Here is a 16,470-nt window from a genome sequence, read left to right as displayed (position 1 = left end):
TTATTTTTTAGAAGTGTAGGGGGGTCAGTGTAAAGCTAAAACCAAGTTTGTGGGGTCGCCACCCTTGTCCCACGGCCGCCATCTTGGGTTGAAATGGTTTTACGATGTATCTCTTAAACTATTTATCTGACAAAAAAAATTATATACATTTTTTGTTGCAAATTAAATTCTCTGCAACTTTGGTCTAGTAACTTTTGTCGTAGAACTATAAATAAAAAAGTTATAAGCGAAAATGTTAAGAAATTCAATGTTAAGCAATGTCCATTGCAACGTCATCAGAACGTGTGTTTATAAGGTTCATAATACGTACAACACAAACCCGCGGTTGTCGGCTTGTACGCGAATTACTTGGATCCTGAATCGCTTTGGGACAGATGAAGCAATTGCTTAACATTTTTGCTTATAACTTTTTATTTATAGTTCTACGACAAAAGTTACTAGACCAAAGTTGTAGAGAATTTAATTTGCAACAAAAATGTACATAATTTTTTGTCAGATAAATAGTTTAAGAGATACATCGTAAAACCATTTCAACCCAAGATGGCGGCCGTGGGACAAGGGTGGCGACCCCACAAACTTGGTTTTAGCTTTACACTGACCCCCCCTACACATCTAAAAAATAAAATTGCGTCCTCTAAAAAACGCAACCCCAAATGTAACTTTTCAATGGACTATTAATTCCACACTGTCATGTGTGAACGACACACTGTCAACATTTGATACAATTCCGCGTGGAATCTAAACTATCACAGAGCATACAAACCGTAAGCAGCTGTAACCACAATCTGTTTGGATTGGGTCGTGGACGATCTGACTAGGAGATGGTGCGCTATCTTATTAATTAATGAAAGCGTAATACCTATCTAGGTAAAGCAGAGCAAGCAGATAAGACATTGAATGTTCCCGGAATTTGATTAGTAAAGTAAATTATACTAAACACAATAAATAGTAGTGGAATGGACTATCGAGACGAATGTCCGCAGTTTGAAATCCCAAGACACCGACGTCTGACTTGTTTAAAAAAAAGGATGTTCGTATTATTTGTGAATTATCGCATTAACGGTGAAGCAAAACATGGCGAGGAAATCTACATACATGAGTTCTCTATAGGAATTTTGAGGCTGTGTGAAGTCTACCAATCCGCACTAGGCCAGCGTGTGGGACTAAGGTCAAATCCCTCTCAGTAGTAGAGGACGCCCGTACCCAGCAGTGGGTTAGTATATAATACAGGGTTTATTATTTATAGTTAACATCGACTTTAAGTTTGTCATAAAGAATTATTCTAGCTAATATTTTTGTGATTGGTAAATATTTGAGTCTACAAGCAAGAAATAAACATTTTCGCAGTTCTTGGTATCCGTAAATTTTTCGTCAGGGCTCGGCAAACTGGTTTCACTACATCTGATGTTACGCGAAGTCTCTCAAACATAGTTCAGTTTCGATAAGAACTTGGTGCAGTGCCGATATTTTGTACGTCTCTAACGTGTTTGCATAGCTCACGGTATGTATGAGATACAAAACAAACTTGCCATACATTTGTTGACAGTGATAGTTAAGTGCTTATTGGAGTAGAAATAAGGTCACATTATAATCGAATTGTATGCGATCTTGTTTGCCAAATATTCAGATTTATTGTTTAATGACTTCTTATGTTTACGCGAATGTTAGACATTCAAATAAAACTATTTTACGGATTTTATCTCGGCTTTTATGTTATAATTACTCCAGACGTTTCGAAGACTTTGCAGCCTTGGTCACGGGCCGGACTGTTATTGTTTTTTAGTTTATTGTATAAGCTTACGGCTTTGTTGCCAAAGGTTTAGGCAAAGGTGTATCTTCAAGTAGATATACGTATTATATTATGGGACTAGCGTACCGCGATTCATAACACAGTATTATGATTTGTGCCTGACTGGCATGACACAAGGCTTGTTTAATCACTAGCCTCTCGCGCTTCTGTTAAACTCTTAAATAAAATAGTACAGAAGTTTTTGAACTTTTACAAAGCAGTAACCTATACCCAGTAATTCGGTCCTGGATTTGTAAATAGGCCGTATAGGCCGCGGTCTATGGGCGGCAGCCTCCTAGGGGCGGTAGAATTCAGAGGACTCGATTTCGATTCTCGATCGAGGACTCACTCATGTACATACATAAATAAACCTACCTACATGGAGCGGCGGAAATAAAGTGTTCTACACTCATAAAAAGTATAAATCCAGCACTGCAGTAATTGCATTATTACGTTAAACCGTCAAGTAATATTAGCTCTTACTGCTCATAAGCCTGGAGACTGAAATAGATGCGATAGAATCGCCCTATCATGGCACGGAACACCGATGGCGAAAAATCTTCTCTTGTTGCACCGCTGCCTACCCTTACGGCGACAAAACGTGATGAACAAAACAAACATGTTAAATCTGGACATCACTAAAGAATAGAGGAACAGACTCGCGCTAGACCTAGTAAACTCGATACTAGACTGAAGCTATGCACCGGTTCAATGACCTAGCTAATTTTACAGACAAGGTCACTGCTATCGGCCGGCCGGCAGACACAACGCGAGTTCGTGTGTGAAAATAATTTGCAGCAAAACTATCGGTATTCGAGGCTATGTTGAGTATCATGAAAGTAACGGACACCATTACTGTCAAATAATGACATTGGAGTGGCAAGTGTGACGATTACTATAAATATTACTTAACCCTTGAAGCATCTGAATGTTAGCCGGCAAACATGACAGCTACATGACATTACGCGTGTCACCTTATTATGTAGTACGTAAGGTTATATTCCCGTGACACACGTAAATGTCATGTAGCTGTCATATTTGCCGGCAAACATCTATAGCTAGCTGTTAGTAATGTACACTCATTTGTATATCGCGCTTACGATCAGTTACTGTGCAGTCACTTTGCAGTACCAGAACAAAATAGAATATCGACCTCAGGGATTTTATTATGGCAAAGTATATTAAAATACCCGCGTGAATTGCATATTTTGGCGTCGTCTGGTTAGCAATTATAATTTACTTTTTATTTTACCAACATATAAAAATCATTTTAACAATAAATTAAACCGCCTTCAAAAACCACTCAAAACCAAAATATAATTTCACATAACAGGTATATACCAATACATATAATATATGGATGCCAATTTTGGAGAATTGATAGCCTCCTCCTTTTTTTGAAGTCGGTTAATAAATGAACTGCTCTAAACAAAAATAACATTCAAACAATCACAAACAAAATACACGTACACCAAGCCCGATGTACAGAAGTGACATATCTATGATCATTTGCCGCGCATCGTGGTTGCACCGTTCCGCGTCGGCGCTCATTAAGGAAAGCAGTCTATATTTTGTTTATGTATTTTACGTCTAATATAATGGTCTTCTCACCGCCCTATCTTTACTTAAATATATTGCCGCGTTTGCCAATTAATTTTCATTGTTCTCATGCCATTATAAGATACTAGCTTTTGCCTGTAATTGTTTCCTAGGTAAATATTTTCCCGGGATAAAGCATATAGCAATCAGGAGTATTGTAGTTTCCTTTTAGTAAAATAATCAAAATCAGTTTAGTGTTTCTCGAGATTAGCGCGTTCCAACAAATAAGCAAAATCTTCACGTTTATATAACACTCTAGATGGAAAATAAAACAACGTAACAGAACTTAATTAAATATTTACCTCTAATAGATGCGTGCTAAATTAACCAAAGGTATAAAATAAACAAAGGGGGCTAAAATGTCGCGCTTATAGTACCAGTTAAATCATTGTTTAATGTTTAAGTTACTAATGCGATTAAACAGTAGTCTCTTTGTGGGTACCGTGGATGTTTACTAGCAAATATTCCGGCATGTTTCACCCACAAAATACGTAGAATTGATCGCGTTGTACCAATTTTCTCTACACCATACTGGCGTTACTCAGTATAGTCAACAGTTTTACTCACTTATAATAAGAATATCAGCCCTGTATTATATACTGTCACACTGCGGGGCGCGGGTTTTTACTACTGAGAGGGATTAGGCCTTAGTCTACCACACTGTCCTAGTGCGGATTGGTAGACGAAGACTACACACATACTATTTAAATAAGTCACAAGTGCGTGCCCTTGGGATTTGAATCTGCGGGCATTCGTCTCGACAGTCCGTTCCACACCCAACTAGACTATTGCCGCACGTTTAAAACATAACAAATTTTTAATTAAAACCAGAAACTATTAATTTATAACTAAATAAGCATGTTTTGTGGTTGATAGTGCACTAATAATAAATCGAAAAAAACATTATTTCCAGGCTAGATAAAGAGACCTTTATGTAGTTCTTGATATGATTGAAGTAATGAGTAAGCGTGAGATTACCCCTGGCCAGTCGAAACAATTATAATTACGTTTGAAACAACCGAGGCATTTCTCTCTTTGGGAGTTTAGATATTAATAAATATACGGGCTTAATTATCTTTCATAACAGCGCATGCGCTTACTGGCAGATATTATAAACTAGTCCAATACATAGTGGAAGATTAAAGTTCATCGGGTCCTTATAGAGTTCGCGTCATGTCGCAATCTATTTCACGCCTCGCTTCACATACGGAATGATCTCAGCGAAAGCCGGTGAATCGTATACTTCTCACCTGCACATGGCAATTATAGCATGCAAATCTCACACTTATCGCATACTATTTTGCTACATAAATGGCAATATGTAAAGGGCAAAGATTATTTAATATTTTCACTAAGAATAATACTTAATAGTTATAACACGTTCGGTGGATAAGTCTTTAAAAACATATACTAATGTCGTCTTGTGTATTCAGAGGCAGAGATGCAGTCAGTGCCATGATTGTAGACAATGAAATTACTAAATTGATATAACTATTGACGTATATTCTATAGACACATCATCACACATAGGTTTATACCTATTTGTTCAAAATCTGGAGTAAGAACTAACGTTCGCTGCAGCGCTAAACATCAATCGTGGTCTAACCAAACTTTAAACATGTGGTGCTAAAGCGCTTCAAATAGTGTATAAATAAAATGGCAATCAATACCGGATTGCAATACACTTCAGTTGAATATAGTGAGTGTTCGGAACGCCAGATCTAGTATGTAGTACATACTAGATATATATTGATGGGTATAACATAGTTCATTACTTAGAAAGATACAAAATACAGCAGATTAATAAAATATTACCGTATTTTTAGTACAAACCGTTTCGACAAACACTGAGTAGGTATATGTTTTTTTTATAAACTTTTGTTGGGTGTAAGAAAAAAAAAACGGTAAAAGCCATCAAATATCAGCGATTGGAAAATGTTTTCCAAAATGGAACATGAAAACAAAACAGGCTTTCGGATTTCATCCCGATTTTTTTTCGTAACGTCGGGATTAATCAAACGAAAAACCGGGATAAATTCTAAATCCAGTTTTATTTCGATGGCTCATATTGGCGCAAACGTAAAAAACATATCAAAGACCTTAAACAGTATAGTCAGATATAGACTGGACATTAGGACGAAATTTTTGTTCCAAATATATTACCTATTGCTCATAATTCGTTGTTTTATTTGGAATGTCTGTGCTCATGTCTGTATGACAAGATGTCACAGCCTTCTTAATGTTACTAAAGAAATAACATATTTACAGAAAATATACTAATATGCGTACTAAAAACGTGATAATCACGATATGTAAAAAATATGAAGTATTTTAAATTAGTGTTTTGATATTTCACGGTAGATTAAGTATCTAACCGTCGTATGAGCGCTACATTTTTCTATGATAATATTCCAAGTGTCCGCTTTAACTATTATCCTAGAATTCTTTGATTACCATTATTTGTTTAATGAAAACAATTGAATAAACGCCGCGCCGTGCATCCAACTAATAAATTCACTTTTCCTATCTTAAAAGCTAACATTTAATCGAATGAGCATTTATTGGTACAAAGAACGGAGTATTCAAAAGAAAGCAAATAAACCTTGTCTGTAGAACGAACAGCAATACAATCAGAAACGGATAAAGCGGATAAATCGTGGTAAAGTCAATGTGTAATGTAGACGGTCTAAATCCGCCAGGATAGTGACCGGACTCAAGGTGTAAAATCCGCCGTAGTCGCCCACGTAAGTATGTCGCCTTCCCAGACCAAGCTAAGTATATCCGGTTACAAATAGGGCGGCATAATTGTGTCGGCTGGCGAGGGATAATTAATTTTCATCGGTCGACATTCCATCTCGACTCTCCTCCCGCTTACCATCAGGTGCAAGGTCACTTTGCCCGTTAAAAAACACTTAAAGAAATAAACGCATACATTTTAGACATGCTTTGCGTTATAAAACAATTTCTTATGAAGTCACTAATCAGGTACTTGTCAGGAAAAGTCATATCAGAATTAGTTTAGCTGCTACCAATAATGTTCGGAATAGTTTTTGAAAATATTTAGGTGAAGATATTGTGTAGGTCTTTGCAGACGGATAGTCTGATTTTTATACATTGATAATTGCTGATTAATGTTTTCCTTTCCTTTTATAAGAGTACGTATAATTCCAATTTAGGTTAAGTTACCTACTTTATTTTCTTTGTGGTGAAATTATTTACCGAAATTGTTCACCGTAAACTAGTTTTCACCAAACATTTGAACTAAATTGAAATATTTTTAATTATGAATGTTTTTAATCTAACCTCTACTAGCAACATTCGCGGAAATGTGTTTACTTTACAAAATTGCATATTCAATTTAATTATTTTTATATGGAGAATATTTTGTTATAAAAATTAAACGTGTTTAAATTGAAATGTTAAAAAATATTGTTGATATTAATTTGTACTTCGTCAGGGTTGATAATAGCTATTGCCAGTAACTTTACAGCAAGCACTTGTATTCCGGATTGAAGAAAATTGTACCTATCTAATCAAAGGATATATTACTCAATGATGTTACGTGTTAAGTTCAATATTCAATATATCTTAATGCTCCCCGAACAAACCCACAGAACGGAGGAGTTTTAGTTGATAGGCCCCGACGTCCCCAACGACGGGTTGTAGAACGGCCCCTAGTCTAGGCGGACTGTTGTTAATATTACCTACAGGCAACCGACACTCACGAGTCACGATCAATCGGCCCGCTTGCCTCGCCATTCCGATACATCTATATATATAAAAATGAATCCCTATTTCGCTTGGTCACGCCATCATGCGTGAACGGCTGGATTTCACTATTTTTTTGTTGTTGCGTGTGTTATTGTCAGGAGAAGGTTCTTATGAAAGAAAAAATCAAAAATTGCGCGAAGAATAAGATAATTTAAGAAAACCTAATGAAAATATTAATTAAAATATTATATAACTGTTAATTGTTTGAAATAACTGTTAGAGATTGACAGATTGCGCGCTGCAAATTTATAGTTAAGACGGGACAACGTCTGTCGGGTTAACTAGTATATAATAAAATCATTTTAAATAGTTCATTTTACTCAATTAACTATGTTGACAAACATCTGAGCGTTGCAAAAAAAACTCTTTAAATGAAGTATTTTAATACTCGTAATTCGAGAAGCCACATCAAGCGCCTGCGACTTTCTTTTCTATACAATTTTCTTTTAAAAGTGAAGTTTAAAGTTTCCTGATTAGTCTGGTAAGACGGAACTACGCGCGGAAGTTTTATAAAAAAATATGGTTTGGTTGCGTCGCAGGTATTTCTGTAATCAAAACTGAGGTAAGATGCAAAGCATCCGATTCCTAAATTTACTTTTTAAGGTAGGCAGAGAAGGCCCTTCATATGTTTCTAACATGGCTCCAGTGGTTTGAATGGTTTGAATAGTTAATGTTATATGTGCGACGGATATAATGTAGCAAGGCATATCCCTACCTACTAAGTACGTAGATGGAAGTGTCAGTGACCCTACTACATCTGACAGTAAGTCAAATAGGGTCTAGATAAAGTGTCAACTAATGAGAGATGATTACCCGCGCCAGTAACACAATTATGTCGTTCTGTTTTAAATTGGATAAACACAGGCTGTTCCTGGAACTCGGCACAGTTACGTGGGCCATTTCGGCTTTTCACCTTGTACATACGATGCTCACTATCAACCACCCTCCCACCAGTTTCAACGTATTCACAATTCTAAAAAACTGCCCTTCTGACAAAAATATGAATAAAAATATACAACGTAAGTTTTTAAAATTGCACTCATGAAAAAACCTATATCAAATATATATCAGTTTTTTCTAACTCTTTATTTTCAGTTTTATAAAACAACGCCGGCATAAAAGATGGTCAGATGTTTGAAACAATTCCCCTTTATATTTCACAGCGTTTTAGTTATTTGAGTAACAAGTGTGCCTGGTTATACAAACTGTTTCAAAGGCATTCTCTTGAATGTATTCGATATTTAATAAAGGATTGCTGCGTTTTTTCATTGCATGTTTTGACTTTGTATTCTCTGCACTTCAACGAATTACGATAGAAGCATTTTTGTGCGAATAACTCGCTCGCTTGATAGTAAGCGAGAAAATTACACGTATTTTTTTTTTAATCCTTTGAAGAGACGAGCTTGCCGTTTGGTTGATTGTAAGCGATATGGCCGCCCATAAACAGTAGAAACACCATCCCACACCTTGAATTACAAAGTTTGGTATTTTAATGTGCTCGTCATCTTGAGTCATGAGATGCTAAGTTTTATTGTGTTCAGTAGTTACACTGGCTACAGTGTATACAACATCATCACTGAACATGATGGATTTCTATTCATCAATAAACCGGAACATAATGTGTTCTAAATCTTAATTTAAAACTAAACTTTACCCAGCATTTCTAAAGTCAATGTCAAACATTTTTCTCGCTTTTCATTAGAACCTGGATAAACTAGTTTCTAACCCAGTGACCTTACGGTTGTTAACTATAGTTTTGTTTACTTACATGTCGATTTCCAGTAATTCCTAGTGTAAACTGAAAGTTCCAGCGCCGCGTGGTGTTTTCAATTAAAACTTTTAACTGAGGAGTTTCCTACGTTAGCTCCACCGATAATACGTGGAAGCAAATAAAACTGTTGCGTATATTCTACTTAATTAAATGTGTATTTTATGGCACGTTGCTACGGATTAAAATCATTTGACAAATATACAATAAGGTTATTATTGACCACTGTTATTATATTTCTACAATTAATTAATGCAAGAACGATATACTAAGTCATTTTTTTAAATATATATACATATATCTCTCTTCTAAGCGGCGATAGCCTAGTTGGGTGTGGAACGGACTGCCGAGACGAATGTCCGCAGGTTCAAATCCCAAGGGCACACACCTCTGACTTTTCTAAAAAATCATGTGTGAATTTATCGTTCGCTTTAACGGTGAAGGAAAACATCGTGAGGAAACCTGCACATCCGAGAAGTTCTCTATAGGAATTTCGAAGGTGTGTGAAATCTACTAATCCGCACTAGGCCAGCGTGGTGGACTAAGGCCTAATCCCTCTCAGTAGTAGAGGAGGCCCGTGCTCAGCAGTGGGCAAGTATATAATACAGGGCTGATATTATTATTATTATAACTTCTCATATACGCGATTGACGCCTTTAGAATGTTCTTTTGGAAAACTATCGCTTACCTTAAAAACTGATTTCTATTTTGTACATTTTATAGTTAAGGTTTCGTGTGAGAAAAAATAAAATCTGGTATAACTCTATATTTCCATTACAGATTATTGATGGCATACGGTTTGCTTCTGAACTTGATTGATCTGTTTAATTGCGAATATTCGTCAACTTATCTTCAAATCAGCCTGAGGATGCACGGGCAATGACTATCTATCATCTAGTGATCATTCTTACTGTGAGTTCAAATAAAAATCTCATCCTTAATCTTCGCTCCGATCTGGAGAATAAGCCAATAAAAAAAAAAATTACAAGCATGTAAAGAAACTTTTCTGATTGGTCCATTTTCGCGATAGATCGAACAAGCGATTGAGATTATTTATTGACATTGGTTGTCAAGTTCATCTGACCTTAATGGATCTTTAAGGTAGAGTAGAGGAGATCTTTAAGTTACTTATAGTAGTAAAACTCCTAATTCTTGAATACATGATATGGTTCTATATTGGAATGGACTTCGAGTAGCATATTCTGAAAATATGCAATACGTTACAATTATTTCATGTTGTACGTGATACAGTTGTGCTCAGTCCCGCGGTTGAACTGGGCCATTTTTAAATCTATCTGATGATTCTTTCTTAAAAATGTACTTGTTTTTTATATGGAGTTTAATTGATGGAATTTTATCCAATTTAAAAGGACTTGTCAACCGTAATTTTGTAATTCAATGTATTATTCACATGTTTACGTCCCGAAGATTCTAAACTGTGTTTGTCAATTTTTTTAATCACATTAAATTTACAATACCTTCACACACCCATTAAATAGAAAGACAGGCTGTACGGCCAATATTTTAATCTGTAGAACTAGAATAGATTATCTTCGTTCTTAATATTAAATCAGAACAAACAAACCAGGAATCAGGTCGTCTATTTATACCTAACACCCTTGCCCATAAATTTACAAAAGCAAACGAATCGCAATCTGACCCACTTGCAATTCTACCGACTAGAGCTGTAAAAAAATCATATACGACCAAACGTTTACTAACAGTCGACAAGCATTTGCAAAAATTGGGTCGTGTCGCCAACATTTCTATATTCTGTCACGTTTGTCGAAATTCTGACCCGAATCTAGCCAAGTACGCGGCTACGTAATCATGATCGATTTCTGTACACCCCCCCCCCCCTGCCCTCTATCCCTGCCTTCCTGCGAGTGAAAGTGAGTCGGCATGGCTTGACGGAGGTCTGATTTGGTAAATATTTGACTTTAAAATAAAACGTTTGTGTAATTCCGTAAGGTTTGCTGCAGAGAGGGACATATCTGATAATACATGTTTTTAATTTATAAGTGATTATTATAGATAAATCTTTGATCCCTAATGAGATAGGCAGAGACGAACAATAGACTCAAATTTGAGCTGTGAAATAAAATTAAATGGATGAAACGTTATGCTTATCTTTGAATAGGTATTGGTGGGAGATCTGTCATATTATGTGAGAGTTCGTCTGGGTGGGTACCACCGCAATGTCTATTCCTGCCGCCAAGCAGCAGTGTGTAGTCACTGTTGTGTTCCGTTTTAAAGAAAATTGTAGCCAGTGTGACTACTCAACATTATAAGATTTAACATCTCATGACTCAGGATGGCGAGCGCAGTGGATACCAAACAATATTTTGTAATTCAAGGTGTTGAATGGTGTTTCTACTGCTCATAGGCTGTCGTATCGCTTACCATCAGGCGAACGGCAAGCTCGTCTCGTCATTCAAATCAATAAAAATAAAAAAATATAACAAACTGGCATAATTATCCATTACCGAAGGATAAACATCTCTCGTCAATTGATACTAGACGCCTCTACACTTGCAATCAGCAGTGGAGTTTGCCGCGTCCAAAATGTTTCTAATTTTTTCTATATAAAACACATATTTAAGTACTAACTTAACGCCCAGGGGTAATTCACTCCCGAACATCCCGTAGGTGTCTCAGACGTCTGCTTCCTTTCAACTTCGAAAGCGAAACTTTTAAATCCTTCCATTTAAACTTGTCTTGCGGTAATTGCTTTTGTAAGAACTATTGACGTTTCAATGTCTAGGATATTTTTATGTATAAAACTGTTGCCGTAAATATTTTCAAATTTTCCGCGCAATTTTTAAATTTTTTTCTTTCATAAGAACCTTCTCCTGATAATAACAAAAACAACAACAAAAAAAAATAGTGAAATCGGTGCAGCCGTTCACGCGTGATGTCGTGACCAAGCGAAATAGGCATTCATTTTCACATATATAGATGATGTGATTTTACAAATCTATTAAACTACGATTTTAAATACTTATTTTTTATTTATAATGATGTGTTTTTTAAAAAACTATTAAACTATAGCGACGATAGCCTAGTTGGGTATGGAACGGTCTGCCGAGACGAATGTCCGCAGGTTCAAATCCCTAGGGCACACACCTCTGACTTTTCTAAAAAATCATGTGTGTATTCTTTGTGAATTTATCGTTCGCTTTAACGGTGAAGGATAACATCGTGAGGAAACCTGCACATCTGAGAAGTTCCTCTATAGGAATTTCGAAGGTGTGTGAAGTCTACCAATCCGCACTAGGCCAGCGTGGTGGACTAAGGCCTAAACCCTCTAAGTAGTAGAGGAGGCCCGTGCTCAGCAGTGGGCAAGTATATAATACAGGGCTGATATTATTATTATTATTAAACTATAAATTTTTTAATACCGCTAGGCATTTATAGATCGAACACACAGAACAACATTTACATTCTGAATTAGCCATTGACAGCCAAGTCAAGCCTATAAGCCACCAAACGAGACCAATTAACGTATCCAGAATCCAGATTCCATCCAGAGAGATTTAGCAAATTTAACCCGTAAATTTGTAGAGCCGTTAAATTGGGAGGAAATCGCCACAATCCTCGGCTAAGTTACGAGATGACGTCAAACGCTTTGGCTAGAGCAGGAAGATAAAAATCCAGGACCTAAAGTGTAAAGGCGGTCGCACATTAAACAGGTATCGCGTGTGAATAGAAACTGATTGGTTATTTATTAGTGGCACGGCTTGCCTGCTGGCAGTCTTAAGCGGTCCCAATAAATTTAATGACTTTATTGGTGAATATGTGCCCCAAAATAAAACTATTTTGCGGATTCCATCGCGTTTGACCGGACGGTGCCCGCTCCGTGACCACGAAGACTGCAGTCTTCGAAATGATGGGAGAAAATTATAATTTAAAAACCGCGATCATATTTGCGAAATACTTTAATTTCAACGTCTAACAATAAAGTGAACATAAAAAATAGTTACGTCGGCTTTTTATTCACTTTCACCATGACTAAGACACATTTTTACGATGCCACGCGATTTTAAATGTGCGCGAACCTCAAACAACGAGCAGAGAGCGTGGATTATGAGAAGCCAGCTAAAGCGACCGTGCGGTGCGGCGTGTTAAAACTATTTCAACAGCGTGAAATGGCCGAACGTGCCAGCGTGACACGGCCTGTGTGCTTTTGTAATTGGACAGTGCCGTGTTTGCGCATCGGCTGACAAAAAGCCTGTCCGATAATTGCCATGCGTGTTTTTGTAACTGACTTTTTGATTGCCTTTCATTAAAGGAGATTAAGCCTTTTGGATGTTGGTTAGGAGTTTATCTCGATATAACTAAGTCTGTTATCCACGGCTTAGAAAGTGGTCTTTGAATACGAAAATGAATATGAAGATCAAAGAACTCAAAAGGATATTTACAAAAAATTATCTAAGTGTCTATTTCAGAATCTGTAGTGCTATTTTACGAACATAATTATAACAAAATACAGAAGAAATTTCCGACTATGCTGCCAAATGGCTATCGAATGAGTACTATGTAGATATACTATGTATTTATTTAGCAATAAAATAATTAATTACGTAATAACTGGTGAATTACATTTACTTGGACATGGGGCCGTAGATGTGCTTCAATGACATTCAGAATTTGACTGCCACGGTGACGTAGTTATCAAGCGTACCCAGTACGGGTACAACTACCGCGCTTAGGTTCTGTGTTCGAATCCCGGGTCTTGCACAAGAAATCAGTGGTAACTGGGTTAACTATTTAAAAAAAATACTCAGTCCCAGCCCGGAGTCAGGAAGTTAGCGGTGTCATGTCTCCGTACCTCGGAAAGCACGTAAAGCCGATGGTCCTGCGCCTGATTTTTCCCCAGCCACGTGAGATTTCCATTTCACCTGACTACCAGAACGAAGGATACATTCATTCAATGACAATCCCGCTGCAGTGTCAAGCAATACTTCGTTAATTAAATTAGCCATGCAAGGTTACGTTAGTAGCTTTTGGTTTGATAAAGTTGTAGAAATGAAATTTTTTGTTAAAAAGTTTTGTAAATAATTTAAATCTTTATCTTTAAATTTAACAGCATAATAAAGTATTATGAAAGAGAAATATGTAATTAATACAAATAATTCCACATTCAGATTTAAAAAAAAAGAGCTATTCTTTGCAAAATACCGTAGAGCGCGAATATCAACTGTGACCGGTTAGAAATAAGTACTAAATTCTTTTATACTCAAGAAAATCCAGATTGGCCATTCTTCCGAGCTACTTTTGTTACCCCGACTGCATGCCAGTGAGTTTAAGTAAACGGCACTCTATAATAGCCAGATAATCCAGGAATTAAAACGATTCAGTCGTTGTGGTTTTGATATCTCTTTCAAAAATATTAAATAATTGAGCGGTATTGAATTTCGTTTAAAATTAATGCCTTTATGTGAAATTTCTTTATATTAATATTCGACTAGGTAATATAGATCTAAATAAAGAGAGTGGGCTAAGCCATACTTAAAAATATCTCATAAAAAACATTTAATAAGAGACAAAGCGATCGTGCAGCCTATACACAATTTTATACATCCTTGTATAATAGACATACGGTGTATGTATTGATGATTGGGTACCCCAAAACTTGTCTCCATTACGTTTTTAATAACACATGGATATCATAATCGTTTCAGCCGGGAATCGTCCACTGCTGGACATAGGCCTCCTCCATTGAGCGCCACAGGGACCGGACCTGGGCCGCCCTCATCCATCGGACTCCGGCGACCCTCACCAGGTCGTCGGTCCATCTCGTGGGGATTATTATTATGTTGTATCTTTCCTGCGGGAAATCACGGCATAAAAGCCGGTTCTTTTGAAAGGCTTGCGTGGCGACATGGATCCAACAAGTAGAGACCCCTTTAAGATACATTACTTTAGTTGGGGTTTATACACCTTGTAAATACTGTTTCAGTCTGCACATAAGAAGGAAATACAGCCACACACAGTGCTTGCAAGGTGCAGGGACTATTTTAGAAAAGGGAAATATACTGGGTCTATGGATGGGATATTTATTTATTTATTTATTATTATTACTGGTCATCTCTCATTATATACACATGTATATAAAAATTTATATCTATTTCCCTTGGTCATCGCATCACGCGCTATCGGGTCAGCTATTAGTCAATAAAAAATACGTTTGTATAGGATTCTGCAATAAGACAGACAGACGTAACTGTACTAGTTTCCAGTATTTTGCATCTATCTTTGTAGTTAATCTGGAGTATTAAAGATTACGTTATCAAACAAGAACTTATTAGGCAGTCTGTTATTGCGGCACCTAAATTAACGCGGCCTCACGACTTTCCTTCATTTTCCGGCGGAGCAATTTGCATATATTTCGGAGATATTAACATAAATTAACATAATAATTTTAAAACTATACCGGGTTTGGAATAAAATAACTATGTGACTGGCGGAGTTATCTTTGGTAAGGTATATTCCAGGCAGGTAATGCGTGTTCTTTGGTATATTTGTTAGAGAAGTGGCTGTAATACTTGAAATATTAATCAATCGATTTCTGCCGCAAGGCAACAGTGTATAGTCACTGTTGAGTTCCAGTTTGAATAACATTGTAGCCAGTGTAACTACTGGACATAATAAGACATAACATCTCATGTCTCAGGATGGCGAACGCAGTGGAATACCAAACAATACATTGTAATTCAAGGTGCTGGATGGTGCTTTTATTGTTTATGGGCTGTCGTATCGTTTTCCATCAGGCGAACGGCTAGCTCGTCTCGTCATTCAAAGAAATAAAAAAAAATATTCTGTGAATAAAACCCTGGTCATTAGTTTCTCTATATTCAATCGTTTTATGACCTTGTATAATAAAGAATGATTGTAATTAATGCATAATTATAGACCTCGTGCATTTTAAAGATGCATTATTTTAAGAAATGTACACAATTTATATGATCACGGATAAAATACGCATTGTCTATGCCTATATTTCCTAAATAATATTTTTTTATAAGTGCGTGGCAAACCAAAATGCGCCTGATGGTAAGTGAAGCGGTGTCCAATAGGATGTCGATTGACTAGAAATGATTAGTCACGGCAGTCGACACAATTATGTCGAAACCGAATATTTACAGGCTGATCCTGGAATTCGACACACTTACGTCCACTATGGCGGGTTTTACCACCTTGTGTACGGTGGTCACTATCCGGGCGAATGTAAATATATTCTACAATCAAATTTTCGTAAAGCAAATTCTGAAACTTTACAAATTGTAACTACATATACATAATATGTATATACTTGCCTTGTATATACATATTGTGTCACCGTCGCATTCAAGTTAAATACGTAGATGTCATCGTACGTGCTTCCGCGAATGTAACACGAAATACATTTTATTTTCATCGGAAAGATTTTATTGCTGCACGTGTTTAAAGAAATTATTGGAAACGAGGAATGCTTTCCACGATACTTCAACTCAAATTCAAGATTGATGTATTTCAAGTGAAGGTAGAATGTTTATAAACT

The 16,470-nt window shown here is 36.5% G+C and overlaps 1 protein-coding gene across 1 annotated transcript in view; it reads left to right on the top strand.

Moving 5' to 3' along the window:
- LOC115454998 overlaps positions 1–16,470 on the top strand; it is a 186,918-nt gene that overhangs the window by 63,494 nt on the left and 106,954 nt on the right. The gene's annotated exons all lie outside the window — the stretch shown is intronic.

The sequence above is a fragment of the Manduca sexta genome, chromosome 27, assembly GCF_014839805.1.
Source record: "Manduca sexta isolate Smith_Timp_Sample1 chromosome 27, JHU_Msex_v1.0, whole genome shotgun sequence".
NCBI classification, from domain to species: Eukaryota; Metazoa; Arthropoda; class Insecta; order Lepidoptera; family Sphingidae; genus Manduca; species Manduca sexta.
This window is presented reverse-complemented; position numbering and strand designations above follow the sequence as displayed.